This window comes from Saimiri boliviensis, chromosome 11, assembly GCF_048565385.1.
Source record: "Saimiri boliviensis isolate mSaiBol1 chromosome 11, mSaiBol1.pri, whole genome shotgun sequence".
Classification (NCBI taxonomy): Eukaryota; Metazoa; Chordata; class Mammalia; order Primates; family Cebidae; genus Saimiri; species Saimiri boliviensis.
The window spans coordinates 77217218-77233101 of NC_133459.1; the positions used below are offsets into that span (position 1 = coordinate 77217218).

Sequence of the window (15884 nt, forward strand, 5' to 3'; positions counted from 1 at the left end):
GGAGGAGAAAGAGAAAGAGAAAAAGAAGAAGAAGGGGAGGGAGAGGAAAGAGGAAGATGAGAAAATTATGAAAATAAAGAGTTTATATCAGTAAGAATTAGAAAGATAAATTTTACATCAACTTACCTTAAAGGAGATGGAAAAAGGACAATAATATTTAGTATTCAAAATGTTATATTATTTAAGCCTAATAATTAATACAATAACTAATTAGACTATAATCACACTGAGGAGAGGGGCCCTAATGATTTGCCAGCATAAAGTCCATCACAAAATAGGTAAAATTAGTTATTACCTAATGCTTGTCATATAACATGGGGATAATTACTGCTGAAATCCTTGCAAATCTAGTTATCTTTAGACTAAGAATAAAGTTTCATGGTAAAGAATATTTTCAACAAATGGTGCTTGCACAACTGGGCATCTGCATTCAAGGGAATGAAGTTGTACACTTACCTCACACTATACACAAAAATTAAAATTAATCAAAGACCTAAATGTAAGAGCAAAAATTATAAAACTCTTGGAAACATAGGTGTTCTTCATGACCTTGGATTAGGCAATGATTTCTTAAACATGGTACCAAAAGCAGAAGTAATATAGGAAATAGATAAATCATACTTCATCAAAATTAAAATCTTTTGTGTTTGTAAGACACCATAAAGGAAGTGAAAAGGTGACGCACAGAATGGGAAGAAAATTTTGCTAGTACAATATTTGACAAGTTATTTTTTCCTAGAATATATAAAGAATATTTATAACTCAATTATTTTTAAAAGACCTGATAATATAATTTTTAAAAGTAGAAAGCATCTGAATAGACATTTCTCAAAAAATATATACAAATGGATAGAATATATACAAATGGATTGTTACCGAATAGACATTTCTCAAAAAATTATATACAAATGGATAGAACCCATGGACTTGGTGAACCAGGTTATCGAGTGCAAGGCTGCAGTTGCCTGGGAGGCTGGAAAGCCTCCTCCTTAGAGGAGATAGAAGTGGCGTCCCCAAAGGCTCATAAAATTCAAATCAAGATAGTTGCCACTGCAGTTTGCCACACCTAGGCCTATACCCTGAGTGGAGCTGATCCTGAGGGTTGTTTTCCAGCAATCTTGGGACATGAAAGTGCTGAAATTGTGGAAAGTGTTGGTGAGGGAGTTACTAAGCTGAAAGCGGGTGACACTGTCATCCCGTTTCACATCCCACAGTGTGCGAATGTAAATTTTGTCTAAATCCTACAACTAACCTTTGCCAGAAGACGAGAGTCACTCAAGGAAAAGGCTTAATGCCAGATGGTACCAGCAGATTTACTTGCAAAGGAAAGACAATTTTACATTACATGGGAACCAGCACATTTTCTGAATACACAGTTGTGGCTGATATCTCTGTTGCTAAAGTAGATCCTTTAGCACCTTTGGATAAAGTCTGCCTTCTAGGTTGTGGCATTTCAACTGGTTATGGTGCTGCTGTGAACACTGCCAAGGTGGACCCTAGCTCTGTTTGTGCCATCTTTGGCCTGGGAGGAGTTGGATTGGCCATTAAAATGAGCTGTAAAGTGGCTGGTGCATCCTGAATCATTAGTGTGGACATCAATAAAGATAAATTTGCAAGGTCTCAAGAGTTTGGAGCCACTGAATGTATTATCCCTCAGGATTTTAGTAAACCCATCCAGGAAGTACTCATTGAGATGATTGATGGAGGAGTAGACTATTCCTTTGAATGTACTGGAACTGTGAAGGTCATGAGAGCAGCACCTGAGGCATGTCACAAGAGTTGGGATGTCAGTGTGTTGGTTGGAGTAGCTGCTTCAGGTGAAATAATTGCAACTTGTCCATTCCAGCTGGTAATAGGTCACACATAGAAAGACATTGCCTTTGGAGTAGTGGAAGAGTGTAGAAAAGTGTCTCAAGTTGGTGTCTGAATATACCTTCAAAAATATAAAAGCTGATGAATTTGTGACTCACAATCTGTCTTTTGATGAAATTAACCAAGTCTTTGAATTAGCGCATTCTAGAAACAGCATTCAAACTCTTGCAAAAATTTAATTCAAAAGAGAAAAATAACATCCATCCTGTTGTGATCTGATGAAAGCAGTGCTAACAGGCAAGGAGAAGCGCCTCCAAGCCACAGCCTCGTAGACCTTCAGCAGCTACTCCAGAGAATAGTGTGATATGCGAATTCACGAATCTCTGTCATCAAGAGCAAGGATAATTCAGTCACGAACATGTTTTCAGACTCTCCTCCACAGAAATAATTGCTAGCTCATTAAGGAATATTTTGACATAATAAAAGTAATTTCACAATAAACACATAAAAGTGTGTCCAGTGTCATTAGCCATCAGGGAAATGCAAATCAAAACCAAAATGAGATACTATTTCACATTCATTAGATTAACTATAATTAAAAACACAGGTAATAACAAATGTTGTCCAACATGCTGGGAAATTCTATTCCTTGTGTTGCCGGTGGGAATGCAAAACGGTGTAGCCACTTGGCAAAACTATCTAGAAATTCTTCCTAAGGTTAACATTTGAGTTAACATAGGGTTAACATTTGACCCAGCAATTCTACTCCTAGGTATACGCCTAAAAGGAATGAAAATATATGTCCACATGAAACTTTGGACATAAATGTGTATGGTGCCTTTATTCACAATAGCAAAAAAGGGATAAATTCCCAGACATCCATCAACGTATGAATCAATAAATACAATGTTACATATCCACACAATGGAATAGTATCTGGCAATAAAAACGAAGTATTGATACTTGCTACAACATGGATGAAACTGAAAACTTTGTACTAAGTGAAAGAAGCTATCAAAAACCACGTTATATTATTGCATTTATAAGAAATATCCAGAAGAGCCAAATCTATAGAAACAAAAAGTAGAATAGTGTTTGCCTGATATTGGGGAAAAATAGAGACTAAGTGTTAAAAGATATGAAGTTTTTTGGGGCGATGATGACAATCACCCCAAATATTCTAAACTGACTATGTTGATATTTATACAATTCTGTAAATATACTAAAAACCATTGACTTGAATACTTTAAATTTGTGAACTATATGTTATGTGAATTATGTCTCAATTGTGCTGTTCCAAAATAAAACAACGTAAATGTGTTTCAGATATTTCAATGACAGTCTGAATAGTCTCTTTTCCACGAGAAAAGAAAAACTAGATGCAAAGTATGAAAAGATTATCAGAAAATATCATCCTAAAAATAGAAATGTCATGACAGCTGAATTGCTCTAGAGAAAGTTTGCAATTTTTTCAAAAAGTAACATCATGTATCATATTAATTCTTCTTATAAAACAAGTTTATGATATAAACAAAGACAAGAAAAAATGTTTCATGACATTAATCTGTCTTCGCTAGTGTTTCATAAATTTTTCATGAACTATAAATAGGGCTGGCCAAACTGTTCAGAAGATGCAAAAAAGAATATATCACCACTTGTAGAAAAAGTTCAAATGTAATATTCTTCTGACTGGATCATAGGAATCGTATTAACATGCAATATGCATCATATTGGCAAATTTGGTGGAATTTATGGGTCAAAGGGAAAAACACAAGTTAGAAGAGCATGATGATAAGAACAAAGAAAATGATATATATTGTATTATTGGATGAGGCTGTATGAAATACAGAGGGTATAACTATAAAAGCTGTATAGCACCACTGGCTAGACAAAACAAACAAACAAACAAAAAAAAAGCCTAAGGCAAAAAAAAAAAATTAAAAAGTCTAGCTGCTACTGGCAAGCTATGAAACACAATGAAGAAACATATTTTCCAACATACTCATATGCATGAAAGACAATAACACTATCCCATCTGTGGTCTGTTATGTCATATTGCAATGTCGTAGTTATTCTGGGTTGGGAGAGGGCTCCCTCAACAGGTGTACCTACAACCTGCCCCACAACACATTCTCCTGAGGTAGAAGAAGTGCATTAGAGTTCAAATGACATTTTTTTTCATATATAGCCATATAATGGGAAGGAAACAACAGATTGAAGTAAGTAGAAATGGAGATGTTAGTAGGTGATAAAGACCACAAAAATCACAAAATAACATTTATGTAACCATAAAGTGAAATATAATGTAATTGGTTATAATATGTTGATTGTACCTGACAACTGTGGACACTTTTATAGTTTTCAAAGCATTTTCACCTCCCTCATTAGATTCGCTCTCACTTCAAAAGCAAAGCTGAGCATTTTACAAGTAAAACAAAGAAGGCTTAGAGAGTTCCGTTATGCTTCTGATACTGGAGTAGGAGTACACATGTATGAGGAAAGATGCCAGTGGGAAACGCAGTGCCATATGAGGAAAATAGAAAGATGAAGCATTTTCTTAGAGCTTTAATTCTGCATCAAAACAAGTAGACTCTTGTCCTGCTTCAAGGTATGTATGTGTGTGTGTGTGTGTGTGTGTGTGAGAGAGAGAGAGAGAGAGAGAGAGAGAGAGAGAGAGAGAGAGAGAGTGTGTATGTACTGTATCATGAAGTATAATTTATTGTTTAATAATAAATACATATATATCACAATTCCAACTAATATATACATATATATTCCAACATATACATATATATTTCTCCAATTCCATCACAAGTTCCCAAGTCAAAGCAGCATGGTTTCCTAAAGCAGAGCCTCTGTAATCTTTCCTTCACTCTTGATGCCTCCCACTTCAGTCTCTTTCCCATACAGCAGGCAGAGTGACTTTCAACTTGTAAGTTAAATGACCACACATCTCTGTTCAGCATCATCCAGTATTTTCCTATCTAACTCAGAGTCAAATCCAAAGTTCTTAAGATGACCTAAAGTTTTATACCATCTGGATCCCTGATAATGTTGTGACCTCAACTCCTATCCCTCGGTCTTCTCCAACCACAATGTCCTCCTAAATGATCCTCTAGTATATCCTGAGTGTTCCCACTTCAGTACCGTGTCACCAGGCCCTCTACCAAGAATACTCTTCCCCTCAGATCCACATGGTCTACCTCACTTCATCTGAAATGCTTTCCCTGAGCCTCCTATCTAAATATTAGACTAACAAAAACAATTATTTGTTTTTATTTATATTACTTAGAACTGTCTGAAGCTATCATCTATCTATATCTTATCCGTGTCTGTCTCCACTGCTAGAAATAAGTTTCATGTGGGCAGGTGTTTGGTCTCTTGTTCACTGCTTTATCCTCAAAGCTTAAAATTATCCTTGAAACAAAATGGCATTAAATAAATATTAAATGAATGAGTGACTAGCAACAATAACAATACAAAATAATATCAGTACTTATATCTCTTATTCTGCTTCTCACAACACTCATCGTCAGAAATATTTAATCTCATTTTTACAGGCAAACAATACAGGCTCAGAAAAGTTAAGTTGCACACCCAACAACTCAGAGCTCTATAGTTCAATTTTACTCAGATATGAATCTGATATCCCTGACACCTGGTTTTCAAATCATCTTTAAGCCCTGAGGTTCCTTAGGGCTTCCGTTTGGGCTGCTGTCACCCTTAAGGGAAGGGCTAGCTGGGGGGTTTCAGATTTCATTGCCTCCATTTCAATGAAGTGTCGGATTCTTCTTTAAGATATGAAGACTTCAGGCGGAGTGCAGAGGCTCAGGCCTGTAATCCCAGCACTTTGGAAGGCCAAGGTGGGTGGATCACTTGAGGTCCGGAGTTTGAGACCAACCTGACCAACATGGAGATATCCTATCTCTAGTAAAAATACAAAATTAGCTGGGCTTGGAGACACATGCCTGTAATCCCAGCTACTTGGGAGGTTGAGGCAGGAGAATCTCTTGAACCCGAGATGTGGAGGTTGCAATGAGCTGAGATCATGCCATTGCATTCCAGCCTGGGCAACAAGAGTGAAACTCTGTCTCAAAAAAAAAAAGTTATGAAGACATAATGTGAATATCATTTAAAGTACTTTTTAAAACTTTTGTTTCCAAGAATAGAAAGAAGTCATGTTGCATATGGCATTATAGAAAGAGGTTATGTTGTATATGGCACCTATCAAAAGAGGTCATGTTGTATGTGACCTTATATAGTGTGTGGTATAAAAATACATGTAAATGAGTGATTTACTAGGTAATTAGCATGTTTTTTGGCACCTACGATGTGGAAAAGATAAACTTTTTCTTCTTTCTCTCTCTTCCCCTCTAGTGACGGTTCATTGTGTAAAACACTGCACTTGGTGCTATGGAATATGCAGAGTTGAATAAAACACGCTCTCCTGAGTGCTTATATACAAACTAGAAGTATAAAATAAATTGTTAGATATATGATTTACATTTTGTGATGTATCTCAGAAGAACTTAACTTGAAATCAGGATATGGAAATCTTAACTTTCTAGAGCACAACCTGCAACAGAAAATTTAAGATTTTCAAAACTAAGATACATATAATCAATGCATGAGAGTTTATATATATATATATACACACACATAATTATTTATAATATGTAAATTATATATTATATATTTATATAATTATTTATATAATTCATAAATATATATATATTATATATAAATATACATTTTTTTAGATAGAGTCTCGCTCTTTCAGCAGGCTGGAGTACAGGGGTGCCATCTTGGCTCACTGCAACTTAGGCCTCCTGGGTTCACGTGATTCTCCTGTCTCGGCCTCCTGAGTAGCTGGTACTACAGGCACGCGCCACCACGCCCAGTTGATTTCTGTGTTTTTAGTAGAGACAGGGTTTCACCATGTTCGCCAGGATGGTCTCAATCTCTTGACCTCAGGATCTGCCGGGAAAGTGCTGAGGTGACAGGTGCGAAGCGCCGCGCCTGGCAGAAGTTCATACTTCGGCCTGGGAGAGGCGCTCTTTCTGTATCTCGGGGCCTGGTGATTCACACACACACACTGGAAACAAGCTTCTGTCTTTTCTGCCTCCATCCTTTCCTTTCTTCCTTTTCCTTTTTCTAAGATTTCAGCATAATGGAAGAATACAATTAAAAGTGGGGAGAAGACAGCTAAATTAAGTTCCTGCGTGTGAGTGGAACGTAAGAGCTAATAACCTGGTAATGAAAGAGCTGAGCGAAAAAACAAAACAAAATTTAAAAACCTTCATCAATGAGTATACATAACACGAAATACAGATGCCTTGAGTCACAATATACAGGAAAGTAAGTTCAGATCTCTCTTTGCAGATAGTGAGTTAATAGTTAAAATAACGTGTTTTACTAAGTGCTGGAATTTAAATGGGAAACCTCAATATTTGACAAATATCTTCACAAGACAACTTTTTTTGACAAATACAGATCAGTGAGATGTCATAGTTTTCTGGGCATGTATGAGTGTGTATATTCTATTAATAAATTCAATCCTTCAACCAACTATTTTAAATGAATAAAACAGTTTATTACATATAGATATAACACAGAGCGCTACATTTTAATTCTTTCATGCATGATTTTATTACTTTATTTTCATGTTTACCGGGTAACGCTGTAAAATAATGGCCCTGTTAAGGTAATTAATGTTGAATTACAGTGGAAATCCAATTGAATTACTTGTGACATTCACATTAATACTAAATGAGTTCACAGTGATTAATGCTGTTAAATAGATACTAGAGGAATTAATATTGATTAGGCAATTATTTTAAAGTGTTACTGTTTATTGCAATTTATACCAACTTCTTTTTTGAGTAAACCTTCCTTATTGATGGCATCCAGTGCAAACTGTGTGATCATCTAATGAGCTTGAACGATGGGGACACAGTTGTGTTGTGTTTTGTTTTGTGTTGTTTCTTGCATTTAAAATGGCAAAATGTGCATCTTTCTTCTGTTCTGACCTCCTTAGTGATGACCTACTTACGGTCCCTATACATCCCAACGTATTTTTAACAAGTTCTGAATCACTGACTGTAACTTTTCCCAGATTCAGTGTGTCCCTGAATCCTATGCGTGGCTGTCCAAGACCTACCTGTTTTTTAAAGCCTGTCATGTTCAATCACCTATATAGCACCTTTTTAAACCACCCAGTTAAACTTAAGTTACTGTATACTACTGTATAAGCGCTAAAATGCTAGCATATCATTTGAGTTTTAAGATACGATACCCTAACATGTTGTTCACATTTTAATGTATACCTATATAAATACATCACACATAAACATTTTCACCAATAGGTGTTTTCATATAACATGTTTTACTTTTATGGAAATTGTAAAACAACTTGTATTAATTATATTATACAGGCATATTCAGATCAGTTCCCAAAGATGGTAGAAAATACTGATAGTTATTTCTGTTTTTGTCATATACCTGTGAGACTGTCATATAAGAACAGAGAGAATGAGAATCAATGTAAGCTCCACCCTTCTGATCTCCGGATAGAAAACTGTGAAGATCAAAATTATATCTGAACCTCAGCATCTTTTGTGGAAATATGTAAAAAATAATATCAGGTATTTGCACCAGAATTTTACAGATCTTTTGAAAAATAAAGAAATTAATGATAATACAACTGTGAAAGCTAAAACTTTTTTTTTTCTGTTTGAGACAGAGTCTCACTCCGTCACTCAGGCTGGAGTGCAATGGCATGATCTCAGCTCACTGCAGCCTCTGCTTCTCAAGTTCAAGCCATTTACCTGCCTCAGCCTCCCATGTAGCTGGGATTACAGGTATATGCCGTCATGCCTGGCTGCTAAAACATTTTTATGCAGAAACAGCTGGTTATATATGTCAACTAAAACTTCTCTTCTCTCTCTTTTTTTTTTTTTTTTTTGAGATGGAGTTTCGCTCATGTTACCCAGGCTGGAGTGCAATGGCGCGATCTCGGCTCACCGCAACCTCCGTCTCCTGGGTTCAGGCAATTCTCCTGCCTCAGCCTCCTGAGTAGCTGGGATTACAGACACGCGTCACCATGCCCAGCTAATTTTTTGTATTTCTAGTAGAGACGGGGTTTCACCATGTTGACCAGGATGGTCTCGAACTCTAGACCTTGTGATCCATCCGCCTAGGCCTCCCAAAGTGCTGGGATTACAGGCTTGAGCCACCGCACCCGGCTAAAACTTCTCTTCTTAATAAAAATTGTGAGCAAATTTTCTTCATCAGATTCTGATGCCAGGGAAGGGTTTCCTGAATAGCATAAAGGAGCATTGAGGGAGGGTTATCTTCTGTAGTCTATCAGTCAGAGTTCAAAAACAATTTCATGTATATACACATATATACACACACACGTATACATAAAAATAAAAACTCAAAAAACATAACATATACACCTGAACACTTACATAAACATATATATATGCATATTTACAGATACTGTATATTAAATTTTTAGAAATTAGCTCATGTGAGTTGTGAAATTTGTAGAGTAGGCAGGCAGGCAGGAGTTGATGCTTCAGGGCTGAAGCAAAATTTCTTCTTGGGGAAATCTCAGGGATTTTTCTTAAGGCCTTCAACTAATAGGATATGGCCCACCGATACCATCAAAGGGTAATCTCCTTTACTTAAGGTGAACTGATTGTAGATTTTTGCCATATCCGTATCTAAACAGCAACATCTAGATTTGTGTTTGACTGAATAACTGGGTACCGTAGCCTAGGTAAGTAGATAAAACTCACCATCACACCTGAAATGGCACTATATCTGGTTGGTATAGAAGTCGCCCTTTTTTTCTTTTCCTTTTTCTTTCCTTCCTTCCTTCCTTCCTTCCTTCCTTCCTTTCTTCCTTTCTTTCTTTCTTTCTTTCTTTCTTTCTTTCTTTCTTTCTTTCTTTCTTTCTTTCTTTCTCTTTCTTTCTCTCTCTCTCTAATTTTCCCTCTCTCTTCCCTCCCTCCCTTCCTACCTTTTATTATTTTTTATTTTATTTTTCTTCATATTATGATTATCAGGGGTTTTTCTTTCTAGTTCTTTCGTTTTTTAACATCCATTTATAGAAGCTAATATATTGATTTTGGTAACTTGACTTTTGTCAATCAGGATACTTTTTCTTAGCAATAGTTGGGTATTTTTTTCAAAATATCTGTCTTAGCAACTATTTTTTTCACTATGATCAATGATGCCTTGATTTTCTGCTATAAATAGTATATCATTCATTTCAAATACTGTAAAGAAAAGAGAAGTCACTGTTTAATTTCTTTATCTTATTAACATCACAGCAAATGCTGGTAGTAATGGTAGATACGTATAATGATCAAATGATGCATAATCTGTATAAGAAGCAGATAAGAGATGCTCTAATATTATGAATGTGAGAATAATTTTGGATGCATAAGATAATTAAAACCAACAATTAATTGTTATCCTTTATAGTCACATTTTCGGCTTTAGATACTCTTATAAATATTTGAAAGCCAGAGAAATTTGCTTACCAAAATATATTATCAGGAGAAGCTTCATATGTAGACTGATTTGCATTTTTTATTGATTCTCTTTTTCTCCAGGCTTAATCGATTTACTGAAATTAACTATGTTTCCCAATATCACAAAGTTGGTCTAGATAATGTTTGAAATATTCTTATTGTTCTCAAAGGAAAAAAAATGCAATCACTCACACAAAGGCTCTCTGCTTGTGTCTGTGTAAAATTCCTCAGTTTAACTTCAAGAACTGTTTGGTGTATTTCCATAGATACCATGGTTTATTGCATTTTTCTAGCCAGGAGTATATTTAAACTGAAAGTAGTTTGTCTTGGTGTCACAACAAAAAACTGTTATTTCCCTTGTCTTTGCATGATCATGATGCAGTGAATGAAAAGATTAAAAAAGAGAGAGCTATAAGTAGCAAAACCCAAAGGGGAATGCCTTCAAGCCTTACACCACAATAGGAACATCTATAGAAAGAAGCCATTCAAAGATTATGCTCAATTTCAATAAAAATAACTAGCACTGAAAAGTGGAAAATATTGTAATACATCTCTAAGATTTGGATTATGCCATAAGTAATGGTTATAAAACATATGAAATCAGTATCAGTCTAGTCCATAAGAGAATAATATTTACAACTTTTTAAAACAGAAGAAACAAGAACATTGACGAAAATCTGCTCTCTTCGAAAGCAGGATCCTTATCTCCAAAGCATAACTGCTTTTTCTACAAGTCTCATAATATCTTCCACGGCACATGTGCAATAGCTGATTTTAAAAGATACATAGCATTACGTGGCTGCATATCTTTGGGGGAAAAAATCCAGCTCTTAAAGTTAAAATAGTTTGAGGCTTATCAGATGATATTTATGGTATATCTTGTTAGAGGGGGAAATTATCATTGCTTCCATTAGTGATTAGTGCAACAGAAGTTAAAACTTTTATGCCTTAGAGAATTCATTCTGTTTTCATTAACTTATTATTATTTCATCCTCCGCCTTTAAAATTATCAGTATACTGACTGCTTTCATTTTATCAAGTTAATGCACCAGATGCTATTGCGATATTTCCCCCCATTATTGCGTAAATTAGAATTTTTCCTTAAACATCTTGGTGTGTGAGTGAGTCAAAAAGAAAGTTTCTCTCATTTTCTGACTCTTTCTTCAAGAATAGGTGAAAAACAAATTGCACCATTTGTTTATGATTATTATTATTTTGCTAAGTAGGCAAAGTTGTGCTTTGCCAACAATGCATATAATTTAGATGATGTCACCATTATCGCCATTACAAAAACCTTGGTTTTTTTTTTTTTTTTTTTTTTTTTGTAGGGGCATGGTACAGACTATTCTGCTCCCTTTCCTATGAAAACGTTGTCTCTGCCATGATGTGCCTCATGACTTCCTGAACATCTACAGTGAGACTGTATATTTTAGACAAAATCGGATTTCAATCTTCCTTGTAAATTCTTGTTCTGGAGTATTTGGCTTCATTATTACTCATGTTTAGCCTTTTACAATTTTATTATTGGCAATAAATAACAGGACTGTGTCCAGGATAATAAATAATATCACTCTCAAAACAACTATTGCCTGAAATGGTTGTTTTGTCACCTTGTATGTTGTTAAGTCACCTTGTATGAGGATATCCTTGCTAATATTTCCAGTCCATTCCTTCTTTGCGTAGATGTAAAAAGTGGATTTTGTACACTTAGTTGTGTTTCTCACATAGTTTATAAACATATAGGGCTATTTAAAAAGTAGAATCCACTGTCTAAAAACCTAGAGTTGTTGACTTGGATTATACACATTTTTACTTTTCAGGTAAACTAACTCTCATTCACATCGCTTACGAGGCCTATTATTAACTGACTCTTGTCTTTGCCTTCAGGCCCACTCCCACCTTCACTAACCACCCCTTACTGTGTTTTCCCGTCTCACGAACTCACTTGCGGTCTGAAGTCCCCAGGTTGCCCCTGCATTTCTGGCCTATGTATACACCATTCTTTCTGAATATGACATGCCTTTCCTCCTGCTTTGGCAGTTTAATTCCTCTTCATTCTTAGGCTTAAGCATGGAAATAGCTTCCTTAGAAGAGTGTTCTTTATCCTCTTAAGTCTGGGTTACTTGAGTCACCTTGGTCTGACCGGCACTTTTTGTACCCAGTTGGGTTACGGTGCTTGTCTCATTAAATTGGAACTGCCCGTGTGCCTTTATAGTTGGCCCGTCTATAATTAGCACTTAACATAGGGCCACAGACATTGTAGGTAAGATGGGAAAGAATCATTGAATGAATGAATAGTCTTTGCTTTGTAGTGGACTATAATGCTACACACATGAGCAGATAATGTCCTTTTGCTCTATCTTTATAACAAAATACATTCTCATTTCCATCCACTTCTTAATTCGATGTGTTATCTAAAAGTATTTTGAAGCCACGACTACGAAAGTTCACATCCTAGTCTATGCTGAGCATTGATTAAAAAATACACTTAATAAAATATGTTCAGAAACACATAGTAATATTTTTGGAAAGGTTTTTCTTCTTCTCTTTTATCCAATTAATGAAGCATTTGTATCCATGGTACCCCTGCTGTTAAGTGGTTAGCTTTCTTCTTTAGCTTTAATTAAGGGTGTTTAGTTAAAGAAGTCTTTTAAAATTTGTTTTGATTCACAAACAAGTAAAAAAATGCCTGAATTCCTTCGAGGTATTTTCTAAGTCCTCCAATTACGTTTAAACAAAACTGATAGTCGAAGCCTTGACCCACTCTTTCTTGGACTTGACCTCTTGAAACACTTGCTGAAATTTCTAGTCACCATTTACCAGGAAGTACCTGACTGTATAATAGAGGATTTCACATTTAAACATGTATTACATGAAATGAAACTGCTATTCACATCGAACTTAGCTGAAATACTGTTAGCAGAAGTTAATCTGCAGAAGAAGCACTTCTAATTAGAGACTGTCAGTAATCTACAAAGATGTTCACAAACTATTTTTGAGGGTAAATTGCTTTGTATTGCTCAGTTTTCCCATCTTCATAAACATGGGGATTCTTTAGTTCTTTCTTCCAAGAAAAAAAAAAAAAAAAACCTAAATGAATACTGTGGCATTGCTCTATTGCTTGCAAACTCTGAACTTTGTGATCCTGCAGTGGATGCAAAGCAATTCTTTATGAATGAATAGTATCACGTATCAAGATAAATAAAATATTCTATTTATTCTGCATCCTAACACTATTCAGGTAGAATGAGAGGCTTGAACATTACATTTTAAGATCACTAACAGTTGTGTAAAGTATTGACATGATAAATTAGTTTCTGAAGTTATTTTTGTTTAGAAATATAATTTCAAGTGAAACCATAACCAAGTTTTAATTATATATTTCCCTTGTTTTTACCCGAAACATGTTCATATAATATAAAATCATACAACAAATGTTTAAGATAAATTTGGCTATAACTTCAGATGAAAACAAATGAGAACTACCCAGATGTGGCTTCTAAATAGTCCAGGTGTTCTCTGTTCTGGCAATGCCAATATCTTTTAGGAATTTATAATAGCATATTCCTTAAACGAAATACTTCATGCTGTAAATCAGTAACCCTAAAATTTGTTATTCCTCACTCAGATACATTTTTGCATCATTTATAACTGATCTCTTCTTAGAAGCTCTTATGTATTTTATAAACCATGCACTTCGGATATTATTTTTATTTATTTATTTATTTTTTGAGACGGTGTTTCGCTCTTGTTACCCAGGCTGGAGTGCAATGGCGTGATCTCGGCTCACCGCAACCTCCGTCTCCTGGGTTCAGGCAATTCTCCTGCCTCAGCCTCCTGAGTAGCTGGGATTACAGGCACGCACCACCACGCCCAGCTAATTTTTTGTATTTTTAGTAGAGACGGGGTTTCACCATGTTGACCAGGATGGTCTCGATCTCTTGACCTCGTGATCCACCTGCCTCGGCCTCCCAAAGTGCTGGGATTACAGGCGTGAGCCACCGCGCCCGGCCCGGATATTATTTTTATAACGTTTTCTTTTCTCTGCTAATTGTCTTGAAATATTGGTTTATTCTTGCTTTCTTGACTTCTTACTACTCTTTTCTCATTAATGGGTCTGATGTTTGGTTTTTGTTCTTTATCATCTTTAACCTTTCTGAAGATTTGGTCCTGTGGATCGCCCCTTGACCTCAATACCACTACTTTCTCACGATTTTCTTATTTTACCTTATTGGAATCTCTTTGTTCATATTCTTCTGAATCACAAGAATTCTCCGAGGTTTTATTCCACTTTCTTTTTTTTTTTTGTGATGCACTGATTCCATTTAGACTAAACCATCATTCAATCAAAACAAATGTAGGAAATAATGTAAGTTCACAGGGTCAAGGCCTGAAAAGTGTTAATCAGGTTGTCCAGGCCCCAACCACATTTCTGGACTCAGAATAGAACTGAGAAGTTGTATTTGGACTCAGAAATTTAAATAGAACATTACAGTGCTCATCAGAAGCTGATCCAGAGACTCTGCTACAAAGATCTGACTAAAGCAATGGGGCATAGAGGAAAGTTAAGGACACATGCCATATTTGACACCAAGCTGAGAGCATTAACACTAATCTCAGATCCCATGCTAATATGTATGAGATTATGACAGGCTGCCAACCATACTCAAAACTAATACAACATTCAAAAAGGGTTGAGTTTGCTGGCTGAAAATGTAATAATATAGGATAAGGATGATGTAAAAGCTTTGACTTCTGTAAAAGCACTCCATTTTGTCTGTAAACTTTCAAGATTGCTTTAATCATCTATTACCATGTAACAAACTATTAACTCTTAATAAAACAAAATAACCGCTTTCTCTCTCATTTTTCTGTGGTTTGACTTGAGTCAGCTGGGTGGTTATTACGCTCCATGTGGTATAATCTGGCACTAAAATCATTGGGAGGCTCGACTGGACTGGGTTATCGAAGACTCATTCTTGTGACTAGTAGTTGGTGCTGGCACTCTGAGGGGAGCTCAGCTGGGTCTAGCAGTGAGAGTGTGACAGTTTGCGTCCACATATTCTTTGATGGAGTGAGGCCTTCTCATAGCATGGCAGCTGGTTTCTAGGAGAAAGTGTGTTCATAGTGCCAATGCAGAATCTGTAGATCTCTTCAGACCCGAGCTCAAAGATATAAAATGTAAAAAAAAAAAAAAAATTTGCTTCATTCTCTTAATCAAAGCAAATTAACAAGTTATTATAGATTGAAGGGAGAACCAACAGACTTCATTTCTCAATGGAAAAAGTGGTAAGAAATTTATAGTCACCTTGAATCCACTATACATATATAGCAGAGAATTTCAGTATTCTGGGACTATTATCTAAACATTGTATTTTTATAGTTTCAGAATGGACTGAATTATATAATAAAAACATTTTAGGGGGAACCACATGACACTTCTGAATTATCGAACGGATTGTAAATTAAAATCATGTTGCTTTAATATACATATGTGTGTGTGTGTACATCTGCTACTTGTAATAA

At 35.7% G+C, this 15884-nt stretch overlaps 1 pseudogene; it reads left to right on the top strand.

Moving 5' to 3' along the window:
• The first annotated feature begins 921 nt into the window (after nucleotides 1-921).
• LOC120366008 (alcohol dehydrogenase class-3 pseudogene) lies at nucleotides 922-2051 on the top strand (annotated as a pseudogene).
• The last annotated feature ends 13833 nt before the right edge of the window (nucleotides 2052-15884 follow it).